The sequence below is a fragment of the Protopterus annectens genome, chromosome 2.part0 (genome assembly GCF_019279795.1).
Source record: "Protopterus annectens isolate FY-2018-M chromosome 2.part0, PAN1.0, whole genome shotgun sequence".
NCBI classification, from domain to species: domain Eukaryota; kingdom Metazoa; phylum Chordata; order Ceratodontiformes; family Protopteridae; genus Protopterus; species Protopterus annectens.
The window spans coordinates 941,722,760-941,739,895 of record NC_056728.1 but is presented as its reverse complement, the minus strand read 5'-3'; positions in this window follow the sequence as shown (position 1 = coordinate 941,739,895).

The following is a 17,136-nucleotide window of genomic DNA, read 5'->3' as shown; positions in this document are numbered from 1 at the left end:
ACCACATTGAAAAGGATGGAAAGGGAGATGACAACAGGCAGAGGGAATACAGCCTACCACATTGAAAAGGATGGAAAGGGAGATGACAACAGGCAGAGGGAATACAGCCTACCACATTGAAAAGGATGTGGAAGAGAACGTCCAGTCCATAGTCCACAGCCATAGCTGGCCTTAGGCATAGGCCAACTAGGCGGTCGCCTAGGGTGCCACTCTAGCAGGGGCATTTTTTCAGTATTTATTTAATGTAGGTAGATCAGGATGGGGGCACTTGGTGGTGTGGTGGGGGGCACCATGGAGCCCTTTTGCCTAGGGCACCAGTTGACCTAAGGAAGCTCCTGTCCACAGCATTTCTAAAAAGGTACTGACTGAGTTGCAGTTGTCGCTATCACAACATGGCCTTTCCTTTATTCCTGCACAAATTTCGGATTTGTCAGAGGTTTTGATTGACTTGAGACTTTTTAGCAGGAATATCATGCTAATGAACGGAATAAATGTTTTAAAAAACCTAGTGTGTATCAACCTGTGGTTGATCCTGTACTTGAAGTTTATTGTAAAACATGTGAACAGGACTTGTTTAATATGTTTTCTATGCCAAATAGTTCTTGTAATAGGTTTTATAATTTGAAAGAGGGTGAAAGACAAGCATTACTCGATCTAGAGAATGATGATAGTATATATATATATATATATATATATATATATATATATATATATATATATATATATATATAGAATCGGCAGACAAATAGGGGGCTATTGTAGTGATGGACTATCGATTTTATGTTGAGTCATTGTTGAATATGTTGTCTCATGGAACAGTATATGAACAAGTACGTCCTGACCATGTCCAGATTTTACAACAATCAATGGGCAGGATTCACGAAGGCTTGCACGGAGTGTAAGAGACGTGCAACACTCCATGCAAGCCTCGCGATCCAGGAACAGCCCTAAACTCCGTGTAAGAGACCAGCTAAAACGTCTCTTACACGGACTGGGCGTGGACATGCTAAATACCTCACTTGCATCCGAAAGGTATGCAAATGAGGTATATTAGCGATCCACGAAGCAGAAACCAGTCCGTGTAGGAGACGTTTTAGCTGCAGAAATGTACTCAGTTGACAACTGAGTACATTTCTGCAAAATCCACAACGGAGCAATGTCAGCTCCGAAAAAAGGTTGCATATGATTCAGGCAGCATGCCAATGGCCAAATATGTGGCCATTGGCAAGATAACCCGATGCAAAAATATTACAAATATGATTTTTTTTTTTCGGCAATCGCCGATGTTTAAACCCAGCACAGTCCAGCGCAAATGGGCTGCGCTGTATAAAACCATAAAAAAGAAGGTTATAAACCCACAAATGTGGGTTTCATGCAATACATGGAATGACAATGCAAGGACCAGCAGACCAAAACCAACATGGCCACCGTGTAGTGGTTGCTAAGGGGGGAAGCTGAGTCTAAGACATGTAACTAAGCATTAGTAGGCAATCTCATGTAACTGAGGGTTAGGATACTGAATCTCACAGTCACATACCAAATGAGCACAGTCTGAGTAGTGTAAGAGATACAAAAGGGGGAGGAATAGAGTAGGAGATAGGTGACATCACAGGGGGGAATGGTAGAAAGAAATGCAGTTCATTGGAGGCCAGTGTAACATGACAGATGACAGGCACAGATCATGGAAAGAGGTGTGCCACTAGATAAGTCATGGAAAGTCAAGAAATGGAAGGTGTACACTGTTACCTACACCAAAGTTTCTTGCTGGCCGTGCATGCGCACGTGTGCGCACAATGAAGCGCGAGTAAGGCAGTGTGCGCGTGTGTAAGGCAGTGTGAGCATGTGGGAGCGTGTTGGGAGATGTTTAACACTGTTTGCACGGGTGTGTGCACGTGTAAGGCAGTCTGAGTATGTTGGAGGCTGTTGGCAGACGTGTAACGGTGTTTGCGCGGGTGTACGCACGTTTAAACCCGAATAAGTAGATTCTTAACCGTGTAAGCACATGTGCGCGTGTGTAAGCCACTGTGAGCGTGTTTCAGATAGTATGCAAGTTGCTCCCCCCTGAGGAAACAGAAAGGAAAAAGGAAGCAACAGAATTAATAGGAAGCTAGCAGGGATAACTGCTGAAGCTAGCAGGTGAAAATAATTAGAAGCAGGCAATTACACAGGCAGAATAGTAGCCCAGCCCAGCACTTAAAACTCTGCAAACAGTAGTGCAGGATGTTTCCATTAAGAGACACTGCAAGACAGGAGTAAGCTAATAGAAGTGAAAACTGAAAAAGCTTCACTCAGAGCAGAAATGTTAGGGGCTGCCATAGCTGTCATAATAAGACATAGGCGACTTGCTGAGGGTGGTGACAATGCAGATGGTGCCAGACAACCCACAGTGAGGAGACGGAGAAGAGTGTACAGGCCCAGGGTCACCTACCATGGGTTACATGAGCTGGAGATAGTAGAGCGCTATAGAGTGGACAGAGAGCTCCTGCAGCAGATTGTTGAGCTGTGCAGGCCACGCCTCACACACAGAACCAACAGAGGGGAACCCATCCCAGTGGAAACCAAGGTATGTGTTGGCCTAAGAATACTAGCAACAGGTACTTTCCAGAGACCAACTGGCGATATGATGGGGATATCACAGGCATCAGCCTCCAGGGTACTACATCAGTTCTTGGATGCCATGTCAGCACATGTCGGTGATCATGTATATTTCCCCAATGCCCGTGAGGTATTGGCCAGCAATATGCGTCTCTTCCAGCAAATAGCGGAATACCCTGAGGTACTGGGTGCTATAGACTGCACACACATACGCATCAAAGCACCAGCAGGTGAGCGGGGTAGGGCCTACATTAACCGCAAGGGCTTCCCCTCCATCAACTGCCAGGTCGTGTGTGATGCCCAGGGCATAATAATGAATGTGTGTGCTGGCTGCCCTGGGAGTTATCACGATTCCCACATCTGGCATTTGATGCAGCTGTACCAGACATTTGCCAGTGGGGACATCCCACACGGACACCTAGTAGGGGATGCAGGTTATGCACTGGAGCCGTGGCTGATGACATCCATCAGAAACGCACACACACCTGAACAGGAACGCCATAATGAGGCACACGCACAAACACGTAATGTGATAGAGCGTGTGTTTGGGCTGCTCAAGTCACGGTTCCGGTGTCTGGACACATCTGGTGGAGCCTTGCAGTACACACCAACTACATGTACCCAAATTGTCATGGTATGCGCTATGCTACATAATATGATCTTGCGAAAACAGCTGCAGCAGGACCAGCATAGGGCCGGGCCAAACAGCCCCCCACCATTGCCAAGGCCATCACAGGCAGAGCGTGACGCGGAGGAGGAACATCCTGAGCCTGCCCCAGTAGGCAGAAGGAGGCGTGCCCAGTATGCCCTGGCCTTGGCAAAGAGGCAACGCATAGCACATACACTGGCACAGTAGGAACCCTGGGAATGATACCCCTCTCTGACTCACTCATATAGTAACAGGGATGCCTAACATGACACAACCTGCTTTCAAACATGTACAGGGAGTGTAGTATGTGCATCCGACAGAGGCAGCCCTGCAGCACCACCTGAGGCATGATTGCCATGTGTCAAGCAATGTAACATCATCTAGTATATGCAAACATGAAGACCCTGCCTAACATCTCACCCTCACCAAGCATGATGCCACACTATGAAGATAAGAAGATCAAGTACAATAATCGGCTGAAGTAATGCAGTCAGTCAAAGGGGAGCCAATGTGTCACAGGCTGGGAAGATATGCGGAGTTTGACATGATGCACCACCTGCTAGGGGTGGCATGCACCTAGCATGCCATGCCCCATGGATACTGGCAAAGGCTGTCAGTACCCACAACATACCCTGAATAGGTAAGTCGCAAAACACACACCCAACCTCATAGGTTCTACAAGGGATAGGAACCTAGATGTAATACTACCCCATGACAGATGTACAAACAGCAAGATGTGTGCAGTGTAAACGCACACAGTAAGGAGAATGTAGATACCAGTCCTGTAATAGAGAACTGGGCAAGGCTCACAGCAGCACCCTAGCACTACCAGGTCACACCTCATACTGTGCTGTACAGCCGCAAAACATGGAACAAGCTACAAAAGGAGGGTGACTAGCAAGAAATGGCAAGGATAACCACACCCCCATGTTGGTACCACAACAAGAAGCAGCATGGAATAGCCATGGTCAAATACCAATGGCTAAAACTGCCTCGCAGTAGATAGCCTGCTGCAGACCACTGTCCTAATACCAGGAGCATCACCTGGCCTATGTCGGAATACATGAATATATCAAGCCCCCCAAACCACATTATATTGCTCGACTGAAAATACCCAGACATACACCAGTAGCATCGTACTAGCACCAACACAGTAGGGGAAAATTACCCAGATTCCATAAACCAAACTGCCCAGGAACAATGTACTACCCCCACAAGAGGGGTAAGCATACTGGATGTGATAATCAGCAACATGTGTACTGGATGGCAAGATGAGAAGTGTACCCCTCACTGGTAAGACAAGACCATAGAGTAAGCACACTGGAAATACACACCCGACCCCAGTCCCTGGCCAGAATACCACAGTGAAAAACATGTGTAAAGTATAGGTTGCAGCCCTCAAAACCGATGTTGAATCCACAAAAGGCCCTGTGCAAGTGCAGAACATGGGACACACCACAGAACATGTTATACAGGCATTCCATGAACACAGCCAGGAATGCTTGGAGTATGCAATCACAAATAACAACAACACACAATGCCATACACGCAGACATCTGGCATGCTGGGCTCCAGCCATTACCAAACCATGCAAGAGAATGAGGAAGATACCACATGATAGAGCAAACATAAAAGGGAAGTAATCACTGACCAGTAGTATGGCAACAACATATGTCCACACATACAATCCACTAAGTCCAGCCACAACAAGTATAACCTATGAATCCAGAGGCAATGTGATGCCAGTACCAAGTACACAGACAACCACAAAACCCCCGAATAAATACAAACATATGTGATAGATGCATCCATGTATCCAAAGCAGAGGTTGAGCTCCAACAAGCCAGTACTGTCAACACTAGTCAGGAGGAGAAGGTAACCACATACACCACGAACCCAGTCCCACATAGACCTACCACAACTGTAAACCAAACACATAAACACAGACAAATATTCCTGGAGGCCTCAATTACAAACACACCACACCAACAGACGCCTCCAAAGTAGATCACAAGCAACCACAACCTTCAAACATAGCACATGCAACGAATAGTGCATAAAGCTGGTGTGCCAAACAGTCACAGGCCTGAAGGAGAAACAAATGCCTGATACAGTCATAATAGGTGTCTGTATAGGCAGAAACACAGCTGTCCCACTCACCAGACTGAACAAGGGAAAGGGTAGAGTAAGCTGCTTGTAGGTAGCCACAAAATGCCACGTAACACAAGTACGCAGGTCACCCCAAAGCAAGCAGGAATATGATGCACTCAATGTCCGTGCTGGGGTGAATTACCTGAGATGTACCTCCCTGGTCAACAACAAATGAGACATGTATGGTCCCTCCGAGTATGTACCCCAGGGCGGGATGACACTGGCTGTGTGCAGCATCCAACCCTCACCAAGAATGATGCCACAGTACAAACACAGAATGCTCATGTTTAACAGCTGGCACAGTTACAGCTGTCAGTCCAAGAGGGTGTAATGTGTGTCTGCTTGAGATGTCAAGCATGACAAGCCATGCTGCTGTTACAGGGGTGGCTGTCAGCTGTTACCTGTGTGCATCTGGATACTGGATAAGGCCTTTGCTGCCTCCATAGAGCCGTATGTAGACAAGGCCAAAAAGACTACCCACCACCCTAGAAAACATAAGTGGTAGGAAACATAAGGGTAATGCTGCCCAATGCCAGATGTGTAAACTGCAATATGCATGCCCCTGAGGCACTTCCCATTATGGAGAACGTTGATGCCTGTCCAGTGACAGAAGCCTGCTGCAGGCCTAGTGATACCACACCAGCACTACTAGGTTATACCACATACCATGTGTTATGGCCCCAACACCTGCACCAAGACATCAAAGGAGGGGGAGTATCCATATGCAGCACAGACACCCATATAGCCAGGTAACTGACAATGCACAAAGCAGCGGATACCACCCATGTGCACATAACTGTAGTCAAAACTGCTGTACAGTCTGTAGCATGCGACAGACCACACTCTCACACACAAGAACCCCACCCAGACATCCGAAGACACTGGACAGTATGGATGTCCCACCGAATACCAGACAAGGTACACAAAGTACCACATAGGTGTCAAACCATTATGTATGCAAGGAGTCATCAGGGACCTAGGGACACAGGTCGACATTAATCTGTCATGTGACAGCCACAATGCCAATGTGGCTATGAAGACTGTTGATACTGGACACCGTATCATGAAAGGATTCACACCAACATCAACAGGGGTCACTGTGCCGCTGTACTGTCCCCTTATCAGACCCATAATCTAGTACAATGACTCATATGGGATGTACCATATGTGACACCTGCAGCGGTTCGGAAGACCTCATTGTTACCCCACCAACAGGATAAAGGGTGCAAAATATATGTCATATGCTGCCTGGCTGTAGACACCCCAGCTGACTGCAGTCACACACTGCCTACACAGAGGCATTGTATGTCTGTTGTACCAGGCCATGTCCAACACAGGAGTAATGGACATGCTACACCACAGGAAATCAAAGCCATTGGAGCTGTGAGAGTCACAGATGTCAACCTCAACACATAATGAAATAAGATGTGCTGGAGGGACATATACATAACCCATAGGCTCCCCACACCCAGAAACAGGATCCCAATCCATGGTAGGCAGATCCCCTCACTGACACCCCTCAACAGGAATATTGCCAAGTGGATGGATGACCGTACATGTATACTGGGGGTCCCCACTGTGTCACGACCAGACAGAGGCACAGTGAAGAACCTCATAAATGGCCATAATTGAACATAGCAAGGGGTGGCGAAAGACACACACACTCTAGCTAGGCTTACCAATGGCCTAGGGTGTCTAGCCTACTATGAACCCATGAACCTATGAAGATACAACACGTACAGGACACTAAGGATAATCACAAGGCTTACCCAACTGATGGTAGGAACCATGTTGGGCATCCACAGATATGCTCCGAATTACACAGATATTACAAACAACATACCAAACACACACACATATTGCTAACATACAACCTGTCAGGTGCAGTGCAAACACCCCCCCCCCCGAGTGCAAAATACCTATCCCAGCAGATGGTCCCCTGACATTGCAGATGCTGAGGTAACAGCCATCATCTGCAAAGCAGAACACACAGCAGCATAGGTATGTGACAGTGTCCTGTGCTGAGGCCAACATGGACCCCAAGAGTAATGGAATGCAAAATCACACTACTGGCCAATGTCAGCCTTACCACAGGGTATGTACCCAAAGAGCAGTGTACAACAACAGTGGTCCATCACAACAAAGGGGTTGCCTGAATGGATACTCCAAACTACCACCCCAGGATCCTGACAAGCTTGTTCTGCACAGCTATGGAAAGGATCAGTATGTACCGCAGACAGAAGGCTAATGTGGACCTACTGATACCGGACCCGACACACTGTGGCTGTTGTAACTGCAGAACCGGCCCCTAAACATGTCAGACCCATTTGAAGCAATCATTAAGGTCAGTGATGAGGGCTATGTGGTCCACACAGCGTAGCTGGACCATGCACATGCTTTTAGACCATACCGTATGTGTTCAGTATGGATACGTTCACCAGCTTAAATATACACCCCTATGTCAGTAGAGGGGTTGCAAAGCAGACCAAGGACAGAACTGACATGGTCAGACACGCTGCATCCATGCCAGACTACAAAGCGGATATGAGTGGCATCCCACAAGGCCTGGTCTTGCCCCCCCCATCCCCATTCTGTATACATGTCCCATAGGTATAGGCCAACATGGAAGGACTGTAACTGAGCATGTATGCAGAGGAGTACAAACAGCCCACCGTATCCGACCCCCAGCTGACACAAGAAACCCACAAAAGGGCCACCCACAAACAAACAACTGTAGCCATAGCCAAGTCAGCAAGCTAATCGCAGAAATGTGTATAGACAACCACTGTGGATATACAGTAAGTGCCCACAAAATACCACACAGGTGTTAACCCATGAGGCACCTAACATGTAATGTGAGACCTGGGTACAAAAGGTGATAAATAACCTGCACTGGACAAACATGTGTCTGTAGTGTTCACAGAAACATGTACCATATACCCACCCAAACATGAAGGCTGGCAGACGTAGATAAGGGGAAATCACTCTGGCTCAGCAGCCATCCTCCATCAGCATCACAACTGACTACAATAGCCCTTGTGGGATATACCGCAGCAGACACCTCCAACAACTGTAAAGTCCACAACAGTACCCCACCAGGGGTAGCAAGGAGCCTGAACAGATGCCATGTGTTGCCTGAGTAAACAAACTGCAGCCCCACACACTGCCATCCTTCCCGGCTACAGGAAAGCTGTGCCTGATGTATGATGCCATGTCCAACCTGGAATGAATGAACATGTTGCACCTTGTACAATCTGAATGGCAGTGAGCTATGCACATGAGAGACCTGAACCCCAGCACTGACATACATAGGACAAGCTGTACAGAATGATCCATAACACAGAAGGCACCCCACACTGCAGTAAACTCCTGGTACAGGTCAGCCAGAGTGCCACATATCGACACCCCTCAAGAGGCATCCTGATGAGTGTATGGGAGATGGTAGGCTACCCTGGGTATCACTGTTATGTCAGAGGTAGACAGAGGCACAGTATACCAACCATGACATATGTAATGGCAAACTCCAGTTACAATGTGTGTCGAAGGACAAACACACCCTGTGACTACCATCAGCAATGGCCTACAGAACATCGCTAGTGTTTGCCAATGTCCACCCATGTTGTGGAATACACTAGCAATGTTGGACGAGCCTGGTGTAGGTAGTCCATATCTGAACATATTGCAACATGGTCATATGTGCACAACTGGCGCTACACAGTCTGTCGTGCTCACTATGAAGATGTCAAGCAGTGATAGGACTAAAGCCCAGGATACTGTCCACTACAGTGAAATACCGAACCAGTACACTATACGGTACTACAGTGTTAGGTCATTATGAAAGTATGTTGAGAACTGTCTGCAAAGTATCCCATGCAATTCCTGCAGGCACAGTATAATCCCTGTTGTGGCAGACATGAAGCAGTTGGCCAGTTAGTACACAACATGACACCCAGCACACAATCATAAACGTGTGATAATGATGAAGGTCACACACACCCAAATATGTGTTGGACTTCAGAGTACAACATATGGAAAGCTCACACTGGGCATGCTCGCACACTTTGATAAATGAGGCATATGTCAGACAACATGCCATGGAAAGGCTGAACTGGGCATGCTCACACACTTAGGCCATATCTCTGTGTAGCAGTTGGCCACACATATCTGGTATTTGTACATGTCAGTCCAGGAACCAACCACAACACAGCAATCAGCCCAGTGCACACAGTAAATGACCACAGAGACATAAGTGATATAGTGGATCGCCGTCATATGCAAACATCTGCCACAGATACAATAGTTGGTCATAGGAACAGGGAATGCTATGGCAATAAAGACCTGCAAACAGTAGAACAGCACAACAAATATTGTGCATCCGACAATTGAACATATGTGTGTAGAGGTCAATACTAGGCTTCTTGCCCCAGGGAATGGCAGCTCAGCCAGAGTGTGCTTGGCATCTGCATCCCCAGGATAGTAGGCTACCGTGCCACTGTAAAGTAGGTCACAGAAGGCGACATGTGAGGCTAGTGAGCTGTGCCTCTGTCAAGCAGGGGCACCGTGGAGGTCTCAGGGATTGAATGTGCTAAGCCACAGCCATGTTGTCGGTGTGTGCTGTGAGAGGGTTGCTGAGGATCTCTGACAGTAGGTGTCCATCAATAACAGACTGAGGGGAGCCCTACCTGCATTCTCTGGACGATTCCACTGTCAACACTGTGTTGTAATGAGTATGTGTGAATGAAGTGCCGTGCTGGAACCGTCCACAGATGTCCTCCCTCTGTGGGCTACAGCTCTGCAATGTAGTAGGTCGCTCTGTCTGTTGAACGGTGCATATATGGCCGGTGCACAGCTGACAGGTGTCTTGTTGTGCAGCAGTCATGGGTATATGTGGGATAGCATGACCAATGCAAACTGTACACATGCTCATAGGATGCAAGTGTCAAGGATTATGCTGAGTGGCCAGTATAGTCCTTCAGCATGGGTCCTCCGAAGTCATCCACCCCAGTCTACACAAGTGTAGAGTCTGCTTGTGCTAAACACAGTTTGTGTGCAGTGACAACCTTGCCTGGGGGTGGAGATGAGATATGGATGTCCAGGGAAAGGTGGACATGGGCAGGTATCAACAATGGTGGTCTACCTCTGGTGTGGAACAGTGAGTACCCACGTTGCAGATGGACAGGTGCAATATGTATTAACCCATGTGGCTGTGGTGTGTGGTTCTGCCATAGCACATGGACCCACAAATTGTAGTGGCGGTAGGGTAAAGTGGTAGAGGCCTGAGTAGTTCTCACACACAATATGCCTGTACCTGATGTTAACAACTGGAATGGTGTATGTGAATACCTGCATATCCTGGCACTGTTCCCAGGGAAGCTAAGTGTGTGTCCTGGATGTGGGTGTGGTGTGCTGGACTGGTTGTGTTGTGTGTTACAGGTCCTGTGGTCCCAAAGCATGGTATAGAACATAACCTGCCAGTGCGATGTGCATATCTGACCCTGATGTAGGTGGCTGCAAATGCATATATATGCTATCCCCCACCTGACAGGTAGTACGACATCTACAAACCTATGTGGAAATGAAGATGTCAGCACCCTAGAAATACTACAGGTGCAGAACAGATGCCCAGTAGTTCGGATAGTGCGCTCCGCTAATGCGTCGCCCTCAAGTGTCATAATATAGTTAGGTAGGGGTTTGAATCCTACAAATGTTCAGTGTGTAAGGGTGATTGGGGTTTGTGTGTGTGAAAGGCTGTGAGAGGGAAATGTCCCTTTTGTCAACTGGGAGAACACACTACAGGATGCACACTCCCCTTTCTAAACACAGATGATGTCAGCACCCTATAAGTACAGCAGGAGAAGGGAAGCCTCCCAGTAATGCGAATAGCACGCTCTGCTAATGCATCCGTCCCAAGTGTCATAACATAGTTAGGTAGTGGTTTGAATCCTGCAAATGCCAAGTGTGTGTGTTTGGATGGGGGGGGGGTTATTGTGTGTGTGCAGATATGTATGAGGGAAATGTTCCTTTTGGCAACTGGGAGAACACACTACAGGATGCACACTCCCCTTTCTAAACACAGATGATGTCAGCACCCTATAAGTACAGCAGGAGAAGGGAAGCCTCCCAGTAATGCGAATAGCACGCTCTGCTAATGCATCCGTCTCAAGTGTCATAACATAGTTAGGTAGTGGTTTGAATCCTGCAAATGCCAAGTGTGTGTGTTTGGGTGGGGTGGGCACTCCCCTTTCTAAACACAGATGATGTCAGCACCCTATAAGTACAGCAGGAGAAAGGAAGCCTCCCAGTAATACGAATAGCATGCTCTACTAATGCATCCGTCTCAAGTGTCATAACATAGCTAGGTAGTGGTTTGAATCCTGCAAATGCCAAGTGTGTGTGTTTGGATTGGGGGGGGGTTATTGTGTGTGTGCAGATATGTATGAGGGAAATGTTCCTTTTGGCAACTGGGAGAACACACTACAGGATGCACTCTCCCCTTTCTAAACACAGATGATGTCAGCACCCTATAAGTACAGCAGGAGAAGGGAAGCCTCCCAGTAATACGAATAGCGCACTCTGCTAATGCATCCGTCCCAAGTGTCATAACATAGTTAGGTAGTGGTTTTAATCCTGCAAATGCCAAGTGTGTGTGTTTGGATGGGGGGGGTTATTGTGTGTGTGCAGATATATATGAGGGAAATGTTCCTTTTGGCAACTGGGAGAACACACTACAGGATGCACACTCCCCTTTCTAAACACAGATGATGTCAGCACCCTATAAGTACAGCAGGAGAAGGGAAGCCTCCTAGTAATGCGAATAGCGCGCTCCGCTAATGCGTTTCCCCTACATATCGTAATGTAGTTAGGTAAGAGTTTGAAACCGGTAAATGACATGTGTGTGTGTTTGCATGTGGGGAGTTTGTGTGTGTGTATTTCCGTATGAAAAACATGTTAGTTTTGGCAATCAGGTGATCACACTACCTGATGCACATTACCCTTCCAAAGTACTGATGTTGTCAGCACCCTATAAGTATAGCCAGAGACGAGGAACTATCTAGTAAACCGAACAGTGCGCTTTGCTAATGCGTCCCTCTCACGTGTCATGACTTAGGTAGGTAGGGGAATGAATCCTGCAAATGGCAAGTGTGCATGTGTGTGGGGGTAGTAGGGTGTGTGTAAATGCAAGTGTGAGGGAACAGATCCTTTTGGCAAATACTACAATACACCAGATGCTGCATACTCCCCCAGTAAACACAGGGGATGTCACCACACTATCAGCACAGCCAAACAGGGCTAGTTGGCTAGTAATGCCAATAGTGTGCTCTGCTACTGTGTCTATTACCATTGTCAGAGTACAGATAGGCATGTTTTGGTAACCCACAACTGTCACGTGTGGTTGTGTCACACAGTATGACCTTGTGCGGGTATTTGTACATAACAATGCATGCCATTGCCTAACCCAGCAATGGCATTGCACACATGATGTATGTGTGTGACACATACATATAAATACATGTGACCTTCAGTAGTTACCATGTCTGACACATGCTTCGTGTGGATAAATGGTATTAGCAATGTATACCAATATGACTGTGTCTTACTGTGCAGGGTCCGCACGTGGTATGTCCCTATACAGTGTGGGTGTCTATGGTGAAAGACCTACAGCAGGGGATACACATCTGGTCTGGGCCATATAGTGTACATGTAGTCAATGTACAGGTGCTGCATGTTCCCACCTGTTGTAACATGTCATTCCACTGCAATTTGGTGACCACATGCTGTGAACTCTTCAACTAGAGTGTTGTAGCTACAGTAATGCTCACACACAATGTTCGGCTGGATGCAGTACGGCCTTATAAACACAGTTCATGAGACTGTCATATTGCCGGTGTTGTTATGGAGGATAGGTGGTCTTCCTGTGTATGTGAGGGTTGTGTGGGCCAGGCTATGAACCAGATGGCAGTCCGACACACTGTCAGCTGCACATGAGTAGGCCCTGATGGTTTGTGCTGTGCCAACAACCTGGAGGTGTGTGTATCTGTGTTACCTTGGGATACCACCCCCCTATCCATGTGTGTTACATGTGTAGGGGATGACAGGTATGGTATGGGGCATAACCTGTCAGTGATGGGTAACACCTGTGAGCCATGAATCATGCATCCGGTACTGCACAGACATTGCAGTTCACCGTGCTGAGGGCAGTGTCTGGTGCATGCATCCTCCAGTGTACACTGCTGTTGTTGTGTAGCAGCACTGTTAGTGTCCTAACCTGTGTGATACCCACGGAGGTCGCTATGTAAACCATGTCCTGCAGCATAAGGCAGTATGTGTGTACCAAGGAGCCTTGCCATTATACATCGGGCCATGGGTGTCACGTGCAAGATGACCCGTGCACATCAATGTGGCTTCCTAGCATGTAAGCACACGTTGACAGCCAGTGGATACCCTATGAATGACAGTGGAGACTGAGCATAATGTAGACATACAACAGCCTTCCCACATATAGTGGTAGAATACCTGGTGAGGGTATGTTGGCAACCAACATCAGGCTCATACTGGCCTGTGCCACATGCTGAGAGATCCATTCTATGTTCCCTATCATGTAGTCCAGGGAGGTATGTCCCAGGCAGCCACACTGGCATGGTCAATGAGTGAGTCATATCTGTCCATGCCTCTGTCTGACCTGTATGCATGTGTGCTGTGGTGGACCATAGTGCCCCTGAGTCATATCACTGTGACCTTCACCAGATACAGCCTGTTGAGCGGGACCCCAGTGCAGCACACATTACAGGTACCTGACACGTCTGTAGCAGGTATGTTGTGTAGCCCTACAGGCTGTGGGTGTGTGGCACAGGGGATGTGCGTGCCATGTGTGGCATATGCTCTGTTCCGACGGAACATATGCCTGTGTGCCAGCTGCGGAGGTGTGTGATGCCCAGGCAGGCTGCTAGTCTGAGTCCCCACGTATGCCCCAGTGTGTTCAGCATGCTGTCAGTGTGTGTCAATGTCTGACTGGTATTGTCATCACTGTAATATATTGTATTGATTTATTTATTTATCCTACTTTTGTTGACTGGGATAGCCCAACTGGATGCATGTCCATTTCCAGGGGAGGCCCATGGAGACAAGCTATGAGGGTAGCAGATACAGCATTACAGAATACTAGCATTACATAGTACAAACAGATTATTTACAGAGATTACATAAGTAAGCAAGTCAAACATGTTCCACAGGTTAATGTTAGACCTGAGCACAAGCCAGGATTAAATTGAAATTACACAGTAAAGTGGTTCACAGAAGTTACACATTCGAGTTAGCCAGGTTTGATACATTGACATAGCCAGTTATGTGACAAAGGTTGTTTGAGTCTACTGTTAAATGACCTAAGGTGGACATTAGGGTAATATCAGCTGGAAGTGACTTCCAGGATCTACTTACAGGGTTTGCAAAGAGAGAATCACCAGCTGTGTTATTAAACTTGCTAGTTTGAAGTAGTACATTGTTAGAGGATCGAAGCGGTCTAGGATTGTTATGGGGGTGATAATAATTTAAGTGCAGGAGTATTGTCTGGATTATAGAGGCTTTTATAGGCCATAATCAGTTGGTTATACTGTATTAGGCTGGGTATTGCAAGCCAACCAAGTTGATTAAGATTGATGCAATGATGTGTCCTAAAAGGCGGGCCAGTGGCAAACCTGTCAATGTGGTTGTAGCAAATCGAGTGCTTGCTAAGGACAGTCTTGTTCATATGTGAGAGTAGAGGGGATGCATACAGAAGGGCTGAAACAAGGTGTGAGCGAGCTATGGCACCTTTAGCTGGAGGGGCTAGGAAGGCTTTAATTCTGTAAAGTGACCCTAGCTTTCTATTGATGGCTTTGCTAATCTGGTTAACATGTATGTCACATATGAGATTATTGTCTATGATGACACCTAATAGTTTCAGAGATGGGTCAGGGGAGATTATTGTGCCATCAGTTGATGTTATGGTAACGGTGAAAGTGGTAGACCTACGTGTTGGTGGAATAACAGCAGTTTAGTTTGATTGGGATTTAGGATCAGACGATGTTCAGAAAGCCAGTTTGCTATTGTATTAAAGGTGGTCTGGGTAGCCGACCATAACTCTACTGGAGATGTGGCTGAGCAGATCAGAGTAGAGTATATAGCATATTGGATACAGCTGACTTTTGGGATGACAGTATAACGGTCGTTAATGATGATGGAGGACAGCAAGGGCCCTAGGATAGAGCCTTGTGGTACTCTGAGGGTGTTAGGTAGAAGGTTAGAGGGTTTGTTCTGCCAGAGGCCGGCCTGCTGTCGACCATGCAGGTAGGATTGACACCATTGGAAGGCTCCAGTATCTAGACAGTCTGTGCAGGGTGTGGAGTACAAGTTGGTGATCAACCATATCATATGCCTTTGAGTTATCCAAAAAGAGGGCTGTGGATATATAATTAATGTTGCAAGTATGGCTTATGGTGTTAGTAAAGGCTAGGAGGCCTGACGTAGTGCTGTGATGAGGATGTAAGCCATGCTGAGTGTCTGCCATAATGCGAGTTTGGATTAGGTGGTGCATGACTTGTCTATGATGAAAGTTTCCATAATCTCTGCAAGTGAAGAGAGTATAGCTATTGGCCTATAATTGGAGACTTCAGTAGAGCTGCCTCCTGTGTGAAGTGGGATTACATATGACATTTTCCAGATGGTGGGAAAGTTAGATTCTAACATGGTTCCTTTGATTACCTTTGAGACTGGGTAAGCAATAGCATCATCTGTTTTTGATAGGTACTCGGCAGGGAGTTGATCAGCAGACAGTGTAGTGGGTTTCACTGTTACAATCAAGGTATGGAGAAGTGAAGTGGCGACTGGTTGGCAGCTGGACGCAAGTAGTTTTCTAGGGGTGCTGCTTTCAGGACCAGGGGAGCTAGGAGGTAGATGGCTAGCTAGGGCCTGCAATGTCTCAGTAAAGGACTGGTCAAAGCTATCAGGAACATCTTCAGGGGTATTATCAGTAGTAGCAGCAGGGATTGGGGTTGACGTTTGTCCTGGACGTAGTATATATGACATGCCACCTGACAGGGTATGGCATTACTGGGTTCAGAGAGACCAGTCCCCAGATTGGCTGTGTGGTGGCATCCCACACATGTGTTGTATGTTCCTGGCCAAGGGTGATGGCTGACTGCATACATGTGGCAGCTGTGACAATGACACATGACTCACATAAACCACGACTGGACCATAGAGGCGATTCACAGGTTACTTTTGCACATGCCACCATAGTAGTGTGATTGCCATGGTGAGTACCAACACATAGGGCCAATGGGGAACAACATACTGAAGGTGTGTATGTGTGGGTGGACTGCCACTGTTTCATAGCACTGACATATATGACTGCACACATGGGTAAATGCCAGGTAAGACGTGTGCAATGTGTCACAGGTGACGTACATGCGTACAGGACAGACAGTGACGTTCTGTCATGTGTAAGGTTGACATACATATGGTACGCTATGCAGATGTCACTACCAGTCTACAGAAGCACTGCAACTCTGCATTGCAGGTGTAAGCAGTGTTCCAGGGGACCCCAAGCGAACATGCATGCAAACAAAGCTACAGTACACAGGGCTGGAAGTACTGCATTATACAACAAAGAAGGGGTAACAATAACAGTAAGTAACAATGCAAATATGTAGGCACTATCAACATGTACCCAGGAATACGCAGCACAGATGCCCATGGTAGAACCG